Raw genomic sequence first — 10,601 nt, 5'->3', positions numbered from 1 at the left:
TGAAACGCCACGCCGCCGGTGATGATTCATGCACGTATGGATGATTGGTTCCTCTCAGAACGACGGTGGCCGTAACTGAATGTGTATCAGTTTCCACAGAACCTGTTGGTATTGTGCACCCCACTTCAGTTGTCACAGATAAAACAACTTTTGTGTCAGTATTCGTTGATGTGAATAATGTCTGCGTTAAAGGCGCTATATCTCTTCTCTCCAGAACATTACCAATGTTACCAACCCGACAAGCTCAACCACAGTCTCGCGGGACTGGTGCTAGCTATTTAATATGCAAGGAGAGGAATATGTTCAACGATCCATCAGCACATTTTCAATTACGGCTATTGGGTGTCTAACATAAGGTTACTTCGATATTCGATCGACAGAAAGAAAAAGAGAGGAAACCCGCTGGCGGAATATAGGCTGCTCTTACCGAAAATGCAGCAGCGGGTCTTTCATATGCACTTTCTCATATACAGGACAGTACATACCACAACATTTGATGCCAGTCGTTGAGCACTGGTTGGAATAGAGAAAATGTCGAATCCACCGAGGACGATCGACCCTGCAACACATCGCACCTGAAGCGAGCGCTCTACCACTGGCCAACACCCCGACCCCTGCTGCTACAGTATTGAACAGGTTACCAACAATACTGTCCAGAAGTATGCAGTTGCCCCAGATATGACATCACCCTTACTGAACAGAAATACAACTATAGTGCAATGCATCCGTTAAACACACCCTTTTCTGGACATTTCGTAGTGCAGGGACGGGGTGTACAATCCCAAGCACCCACCCATTAAACACACCCTTTTCTGGACATTTCGTAGTGCAGGGACGGGGTGTACAATCCCAAGCACCCACCCATTGGCACCACCCATGATAAACTCGTATTTTCTAGATTTAATTTTTTTTTATTGTTACACCTGTTGCGTATGTTTTGCATTCAGTGTCTGTCCATAATTATTTTAAGGTGAAGAACTGACTATGGTTTTGGTTTTGCTGAATATGTGACTAAGATATTTTTGTTTACTATCAACTTTTACCAAAGATTCTTTAAAGAATAAATTTTTGTAAATATTATGGATCGATTAATGTGTGGTTATTTATCACAAATTTAATATAAAAATAACAAAACATGACAGCTGCTGCTATGAATATAGTATACACCTTTAAAGGAATATCAAATCAATAAAGTGTTGTGTTTTGTTATTATTGTCTGGTTGCGAAGAACTGGCAACATATGGCGGACTCAGGTGATGTTCATTTGTATAGGTGGCAATATTCATTGACCTCGATTACAAAGGCGAGTCAGGAAGACGGATTACGGTAAACAAAGATGGAAAAAACAAACCTGGAGAGATAGTCGATATTCGTATTTACTCCCTCTTTACAAAGGCATCAGTCTTTTTATGTAGTCACGCACATGCGTAGACTGAACATCCGCAATCAATTATTTGTGTACGCCATTTTATCTGTCCGATGTTTATATTATTTCTCCCACTCTGCACTTCAGTTTGATACAGTTAATTAGGTTCCTGTGTACCAAATCAGATGTTTCTGAGTCAAAGTTATATTTTTGTTTTGTTTATCGACACCACTAGAGCACATTCATTAATTATCAACTATTGGATGTCAAACATTTATTAATTTTTGGTCAGTAGTCTTAGAGGAAACCCGTCTCGTTTTTTATTTGTTGTAAGGGATCTTTTATATAGAGAATGGGTCCACCGAGGGGGTTCGATCCTGATATCCGGGCATCTCAGGCAGGCGCTACACCAGATGAGCTAGATTTTCTTCTGGGTCAAAGTTCGATGTTTAAAGACATAGTATTGAAGGGACTATCCTGAGTTTATAGCCTTTACAATAGACGGTGGGTTAATCTACCCACGTGAAATACATCTGGGTAATAAAACATATTAAAAGATTGGACTATAATGCATTGCATTCGATACAATACATTTGGGATTTACTTTGAATCAATTATTTCAAAGATTGTTTGGCGGTTGGAAGAAATCAAAAATGTCTTCTGACTTGTGAACGAAAGTCTATATAGCGTTTCTACAACATTATGATGACCAGAGATGTATCAAAAATATAAATATTCATATTTTGTGAAAACATTAGTGTATTTGGGACATCGTTAATGGCTAAATACTTAGCGACAGTCGTGTTAGTCAATGAAGCTTGCACGTCACCATTCACATTTGAATTAATATGTCAAACAAAATCTTATAATTGTTACAATATCAAGAGAGTTAGTTTAAAATACAAAAATATAAATATTAGGTAATCAGAAAAAACCGTTTTTAGTTAGCTCCAAGTGATTATACTGGCACAGCTCTTATTATGACGTAATACAAATATCAAACTACCTCTTTAAAAAAAACTAGATCATTTATTACCAAGATCAACATATTTGTAATTAGCAAAGAGAAAAGGTTAATGTTTATTTTGTTGAACTACACAAGCAGAGCGAATTGATTTATTAATCATCGGCTATTGGATGTGAAACATTTACTACTTAGAGAGGAAACCCGCTACATTTTACTATTAGTAGCAAGGGATCTTTTATATGCACAATCCCACATACAGGGTAGCACATACCATGGACTTTGATATATCAGTCGTGCACCGGCTAGAACGAGAAATATCCCACTGACGGGGATCGATCCAGAGTGACATCGCATCACACGAGTGCCTTACCACTGGGCTACGCCCCGCCCCTTTCAAAGATAAAGTATGAATCTCATTTCTAATTTAATAAGGGCGGGGTGTAATTCAGTGGTAAAGCGCTCGCGCTTACGGTCTGAGATCGATCACAGTCGGTGGGCCCATTGGGCTATTCCTAGCTCTTCAACTTGCAACAATTTGCAGGTCGCGTGTTTTCCTCTTGCTTATTCTGAGCATCATAGCGTCTGCTTGTCTTTGCCCCGTCTGGAACCAAGTCATGATCTATTCAATTCATATCATTTCGTATTTGGAGCTTTCCAGGTTTATCCTTGTTATTAGTCTTCTGATTCAATTACAAATTCAACAAGGCAATCTAAAGGCAGACAAATGTGTCTTACACGAAGATAATGTGTAAAAATTAATAATAGATGTGTCTTTGTTATTTTGCAGAGTAAATTGGTGTGCATGTATACACAACTTCAATAGACATACTAGTAGTACGGTTTTGTCGCAGTTTATCTTGAACTTTGTTCAAGATTTTCAAGATTTCAAGATTTATCAAACAACACTCAGACACATTATAGTGTGTAACAAGAGGACAATTCAAATGCATAATTAACACACATGACAAGAAAAGGCGTCAGAACAGAACAGAACTTTCTTACACTCGGGGACATCGTTCGATGGCATTTGATGAATACAAATATACATACATGTATATAATATAACAGCGTCAAGATGACAGGGTTTGAAACACAATTCATTAACTGTGAATAACGGAAGTCTTAGGAGGAACAGAAATGTTTGTTGATAATAGTTATAAATCTACACAAGTTTCTAAGAGTGCCTATATTTTTACAATTAAAAAGCTGCTTACATTTATTTACATTTGATTTTGTGAAATAATATTGGTGCATATATTTACATTTGGTTTTGTGAAATAATATTGGGGCATATATTTACATTTGGTTTTGTGAAATAATATTGGTACATATATTTACATTTGGTTTTGTGAACTAATATTGGTGAATATATTAACATTTGGTTTTGTGAAATAATATTGGTGCATATATTTGCATTTGGTTTTGTGAAATAATATTGGTGCATATATTTACATTTGGTTTTGTGAAATAATATTGGTGAATATATTTACACCTATCTTGTATACATTTTCCACATACTAATAAGTAGTGAAATTCATCAGCATCGACACAGAAGTATCTATAGTTAACATAGAGCAAAAGATATGCAATCAAAATAGCTCAAATGTGTGCAGAAACGTCAGTTCACAAGACTAGATCATTTAATACAGCTCGGTTTTTAATAATTGTGCATTACATAACGACAGCATACCTTTCATTTTAAAAACGCTAGGATTACCTTCAAAATCCGTTTACAAAACTAAAGATGATTTTTTTATTGTTTGTAAATTTTCATAACGCCATATTTTCTGTCTTGTATGTCCTGTCCAAACATACGATGTTGTAAATGCTATGAGGTCATGTGATGTGCTCTGATACAATAATGGCCGATACCTGTTACTTTTTCACTGATGTTGCAATTGCTTGCTTTTGAGTTTATTTGCTTTCTCGATATTGTCTTCTAACTTGCTTGCTTGTTTGCTTGCTTGCTTGCTTGCTTTTGAGTTATTTACTTTCTCGATATTGTTTTCTAACTTGCTTGCTTGCTTGTTTGCTTGCTTGCTTCGTTTGTCTTGATTCCTTGCTTTTTTTCTTCCACGTTTTCTTCCTGTCTTACTTGATGTGTTTGAGATTGTTGGCACGTTGTGTAAATATATCCTCGTTTGATTTCTGTAAACATGGAGAGATTGTTGTATTTCATTAATTAATTTTATATTAGTTTCACCAAACACACATCAATTAATAATGAGTCGACAGTCAACAATTCAAATGGAGAAAACACATGTGCCTGAAACAAAATGGCGCCAACAATCTTCTGCTACGGTTTAGGTGAGGGGTTTTTTTCCAACTCGCTGCATGGTGGAGGAATTTTCTAAATATTCAAGACCTAATTGCAGAATCCAAATTTAAGACAAGAGACGAAATGTGTGAATCTCAACGAGCAGCGAATGCGTTCCTTCAACAGCGTTTCGTGACAACAAGTTATTGGACTCAATTCACGGGCGACAAAACTATTAGGAGAATTCTGTGTTCACATGACTCAATTTGTCTCGGTGATTTCGTCTCGTTTAGAGTGGAGGAAATCAAATTGGAATAACGTCCCGTGTCGCGGGATTTCACGTGAGTCACCACTACTGCGGCCATTTACCAATAAATGTGATTCTCCTGGAATACAAAGTCCATACTGACTCTGGGTGTTTTCTTATTATTGTTGATTCTTCTTCTCCCACTCCTCCCCTTGCTTAAAATTCTTCTCTTTATCCACCTGTCTCTCCTCTCCTCCCTCCCTCCCCCCCCCCCCCCCTCTCTCGCGCTCTCTCTCTCTCTCTCTCTCTCTCTCTCTCTCTCTCTCTCTCTCTCTCTCTCTCTCTCTCTCTCTCTCTCTCTAATACATACACACAATCATATTCTTGTAGCAACTACATGCGAATACATTTCATTGGTCATAACTAATGTACACAGTATTATTATGAGCAAATACAGTTACTCAAAATAGATATTGTCGATGACGAGAGAAAGCTAGAGGACAGACAAAGAGAGGGAGGACATCAAACATTGCATCAATATAAAATACTATCAAATGACAATTAAACTCTTTTTTTCTTCAGAAAATTAAAGTTAAAGGTTTTTTTTTGTTTAAAGACACCATTAGAGTACATTGATTTATTAATCATCGCTATTGGATGTCAACAAACATTTGGTAACTTTTACATGCAGTCTTAAAGAGGAAACCCGCACAATTTTTACATTAATAGCAAGACATCGTTTATATACACCATCCCAAAGATAGGCCAGCACATACCATGGCCTTTGATATACCAGTCGTGGTGCTCTGGTTGGAACGAGAAATAGCCTAATTGGCCCACCGATGTGGATCGATCCCGAACCAACCGCGCATCGAATGACAGCTTTACCGCTGAGCTATGCCCCGCCCTTTTTTCTCTTTTTTTAAGTTACCTGATATCAATTTGACCAACCGTAGCATACATAAAAAAAAGAGTATTAAACAGATTGGAATTATTACAATAGGAAATGAAAACGATATCTATGTTTGTTCCTTTTGAAGGTGTTATGACAATTGTAGCCGACCCCTTAACCTTTCCTCTCAAACTGTCTGTAGAAAAACGAAGATGCGTTGATCTGAAGAATCGAACATCAACTATTGTCATAATTATTCAGATATCGACGACTGTTATTTACTACAGTACTGTACTACTGTTACAGAATTATGACGAGTTGCCGAAGTAATAACGAAGTAATAACAAACAATGACGCTAAAAAGAAAGATGAAACACCTAAAAATAAACTCAAACCTAACGGGGAAAAAAGCCCGACTGTTCATACGATAAGTAAATAATTCAGAAAATCTATAATTTCTTTGTCTACTGAAAAGTGAAACTGGGGGCGAGTCCCAACCAGTTGTCTCCCCGCAATGTAAATTAATGTATTCCAATCGTTTATTGCCATCCGACTGCGACGACACGGTCCACTGCGCACCGCCTGGCCCGTGACGATCGACGTCTTTGTTCGCCCGTAGCGTGCCGGCTCCCGAACGATCACAGATGTTCGCGAACGCGGGTACAAGTCCTACTGTTCACTAGCACTGGGAGAAAATGTCGCAGAGAGATTCTCCTCGCGAGATGACAAACTCGGTGTTTTACTAAGTCGTCAAGGATGGTACTTCTGCAGTGATGGAACAGAATGGCAAGATGAGGTATGTTTATAATCTCCTATTCATGCTGACTGGTTAAAGAACAATGTGCTTTAGTATTTCAGGCATTGTTTTGAAAAATAATATTGGTTATGTTATTCAGTTTTGTGTAATCATAACACGTTTCGGATTTCAAATAGAAAACATGTTAGGTGTAGGATAGGTTTGATCGTAACTCTAGCTGAGTGTCTGGCGGAAAGGGGTGATATGGCCCTAAAGAGGGGCGAGTATATCAAATAATATTATTGATAACGCACACGCGCGCATGCACACAGAGACACATATGCAAACATTCGTACATACATACATACATGTATAATAGATGCATACACACACACACACACACACACACACACACACACACACACACACATATATATATATATATATTACACTTTTGTTATATTTCTCTCTCTCTCTCTCTCTTTCTCTCTCTCTCTCTCTTTCTCTCTCTCTCTCTCTCTCTCTCTCTCTCTCTCTCTCTCTCTCTCCTCTCTCTGTCTGTCTGTCTCTGCATATATATATATCTCTCTCTAACTCCCTCCTTCCCCCCTCTCTCTCTCTCTCTCTCTCTCTCTCTCTCTCTCTCTCTCTCTCTCTCTCTCTCTCTGTCTGTATGTCTCTATCTCCATATATCTCTCTCTTTCTCTCTCTCTCTCTCTAACTCCCACCCCCTCTCTCTCTCTCTCTCTCTCTCTCTCTCTCTCTCTCTCTCTCTCTCTCCCTCTGTCTGTCTCTCTCTCCATTGATCTCTCTCTCTTTTCTCTCTCTCTCTTTTTCTCTCTCTCTCTCTCTCTCTCTCTCTCTCTCTCTCTCTCTCTCTCTCTCTCTCTCTCTCTCTCTCTCTCTCTCTCTGTATATATATATATATATATATATATATATATATATATATATATATATATATATATATATATATATATATATTATTAATGTTCTGATAGTATACGTGTAGATGTACACAGCAGGTGACATATTTAATGTCGTGTTTCACACACCGATAATGGCTATTCGTCATGTAAATGATGTATCATTATCTCCGTACAACGTGTCACTACGTCACGTTGTGCAAGGTACAAACACTTCATTAAAGGGGCAAACTCTGTGATTACTTTACATTATTCTGTATTTAAAGAGACATAGCCCCGTATTTATCTTTATACATATTGTATATTTGTTGTATCCTTGGTTTTGAAATTTTATTTATATTCATTGTTATAATGTGCAAATTTCTGTTTATATCTCATTGCTATATTTCAATATAGTTTTGTAATAATCATCCTTAGTGAAGAGGTTAATCGATAGATCGTGGGCTTGGTGTCAAGTGGTTGTAATATGTGTTGCATTTCTCATTCCATTGACTGTGGCCAAAGTATGAATACAATTCATTTCAGTGCTAGAATGAATGAATGTTTAACGACACCCCAGCACGAAAAATACATCGGCTATTGGGTGTCAAACTATGGTAAATGCACAACAAATTTGATGATCAACATCAATATAAAAATTCAACAGTTAAATTAAAACACAGTGTAAAGAACTGTGCAAAAATACAAATATCACAGATACCGGTATATCAAATTAAAATTTAGAGTATAAGTCTAAAATTCAGTGCTAGAAAGACAGAAATAATTTAATTTTAGATTGATCTTGTAAATGTAAAAGCTAGGCATTGAAGGGCAGAATTTAATGTTTGTAATTAGAAGAGGGTATCGTAAGTTGGATAACCAATTATTTTGTATGTATGCATTATATGCAATAAAATATATTTTCAGTCAAATGACGTGCTAGTCAAAGTCAAGTACATGCTAATTACGATTTATATATGATTATAATTAATGAGATTACAAATCTCAATCAATATTTAGTTATGGTTATCAAAATTAGAAAAAGCAAGTTAAATTAATCCTAATTAATATTTAGTTATGATTAGTAAGATTAACAGCAAGTAATAAGTTTTTAGATATTTTTTCAAGTTCTTTATTGCTTTACGTTTTTACAACTTATCAGCATAATACAATGTACATGTACAATAAAATAATAAATATATACAGGATATGTACAGGATTATGGTGGAGAGTGATTTAGTAAATAATAAATATATACAGGATATGTACAGGATTATAGTGGAGAGTGATTTAGTAAATAATAATAATCTAGTTAAGACTAGGAGTTTGTTTCGTTTAAAGGCACCACTAGAGCACGTTGATTAATTAATCATCGGCTACTGAATATCAAACATTTGGTAAGTTTGACACGTAGTCATCAGAAGAAACCCGCTACATTTTTCCTAATGCAGAAAGGGATCTTTTATATGCACTTTCCCACAGACAGGAAAACACATACTAAGGCCGTTGACCAGTTGTGGTGCACTGGTTGGAAACAGAAAAAATCCAATCAATTGAATGGATCCATCGAAGTGGTTTGATCCTGCGACACAAGCGCCCAATCGAGCACTCAACCGACTGAGCTAACTCCCGCCAGTCTGATAAGCTATCCTCATATAGCAGTCGAGTTCAAATTGGGGAACTACGTAGCAATGATTGAAATAGTGATGATGCAAAAATACGAACACATAATTTGTAGCTGTAAGGAAATGAGGAAACTGGAATAGTAAAAGAGAAACCCCGTAAGGTTTGAATGGCACACAAATGTAATACTCCTGTATGGTATCTAGGAGACTAATCTTGGAAAAGTTTCTAATTTAATTCCGTAAACTTATTTTTGCATTGCTACACATAATGACATTTGACCCGCCCCATGGCCATTATTCATTGATTGATTTAATGTATTAGTGGCACCCGCATGCAACCCGTTCTGTTATCCTGACGAGAGAACACACTGTACACGTGTCATTATCATAATCATTGATTGATTTAATGTATTAGTGGCACACGCATGAAACCCGTTCTGTTATCCTGACGAGAGAACACACTGTACACGTGTCATTATCATAATCATTGATTGATTTAATGTATTAGTGGCACACGCATGAAACCCGTTCTGTTATCCTGACGAGAGAACACACTGTACACGTGTCATTATCATAATCATTGATTGATTTAATGTATTAGTGGCACCCGCATGAAACCCGTTCTGTTATCCTGACGAGAGAACACACTGTACACGTGTCATTATCATAATCATTGATTGATTTAATGTATTAGTGGCACACGCATGAAACCCGTTCTGTTATCCTGACGAGAGAACACACTGTACACGTGTCATTATCATAATCATTGATTGATTTAATGTATTAGTGGCACACGCATGAAACCCGTTCTGTTATCCTGACGAGAGAACACACTGTACACGTGTCATTATCATAATTAGTATTTAATTAGGTAACATACCTTTTAAATGTTACGAAAATAGTAGGAGGCTCCTTCGAAAACATGCCTCCCTATACTTTTAAAACAGCCAGTATATGGTTTACTGGAGACGCTATTCGTTTAATATCAAGTGATTTTTAGATAACGTCGTAGATATTCTGCTTTCATTACAAACGGGGCGGGATTTGGCTCAGTCGGTTGAGTGCTCATCTGAGGTGCTGGCGTCGCAGGATCGAACCACATCGGTGGATCTATTCTCCTGATTGAGTTTTTCTCGTTTCAACCAGTGCACCACAACTGGTCAAAGGCCGTGGTATGTGCTTTCCTGTTTGTGGGAAAGTGCATATAAAAAATCCCTAAGCTGCTACAGGAAAACTGTAGCAGGTTTCCTCTGATGACTACAAGTCAGAATTACCAATTGTTTGACATCCAATAGCTGATTATTAATTAATCAATGTGTTCTAGTGGAGTCGTTAAATAAAACACTTCTTTTTTCATTATAGTTCTGAGGTTAGCCATTTCATGATTAAGATCCGAATCAAAACAAATGATATGCAACTGTATTCCATATTTATCATGTAATATTCATGAAACGTCTGGGAATGAATCCCTAGAAACACAATTGATCTATTAGTTACTATATACATACAAACATCAGACATTATAACTAATATCTGATCTTTGCCTTTTATAGATGAACACTTTTTATTTTTATACAGTAATAAATCTAAATGTGGACAACTTTGA

At 36.8% G+C, this 10,601-nt stretch overlaps 1 protein-coding gene across 2 annotated transcripts in view; it reads left to right on the top strand.

The window, feature by feature from the left end:
• The first annotated feature begins 6,364 nt into the window (after positions 1-6,364).
• Positions 6,365-10,601, top strand: part of LOC121367449 (neuroglian-like) — a 58,803-nt gene continuing 54,566 nt past the window's right edge. For both annotated transcript variants that reach the window (XM_041491628.1, XM_041491627.1), the window contains exon 1: positions 6,365-6,525. The gene's annotated coding sequence lies outside the window, so the exon portion shown is untranslated. The remainder of the gene's footprint in view (positions 6,526-10,601) is intronic.

This window comes from Gigantopelta aegis, chromosome 3 (assembly GCF_016097555.1).
Source record: "Gigantopelta aegis isolate Gae_Host chromosome 3, Gae_host_genome, whole genome shotgun sequence".
Classification (NCBI taxonomy): Eukaryota; Metazoa; Mollusca; class Gastropoda; order Neomphalida; family Peltospiridae; genus Gigantopelta; species Gigantopelta aegis.
Note: the sequence above shows the minus strand (reverse complement) of the source record. Positions and strands in the feature narration are given on the sequence as shown.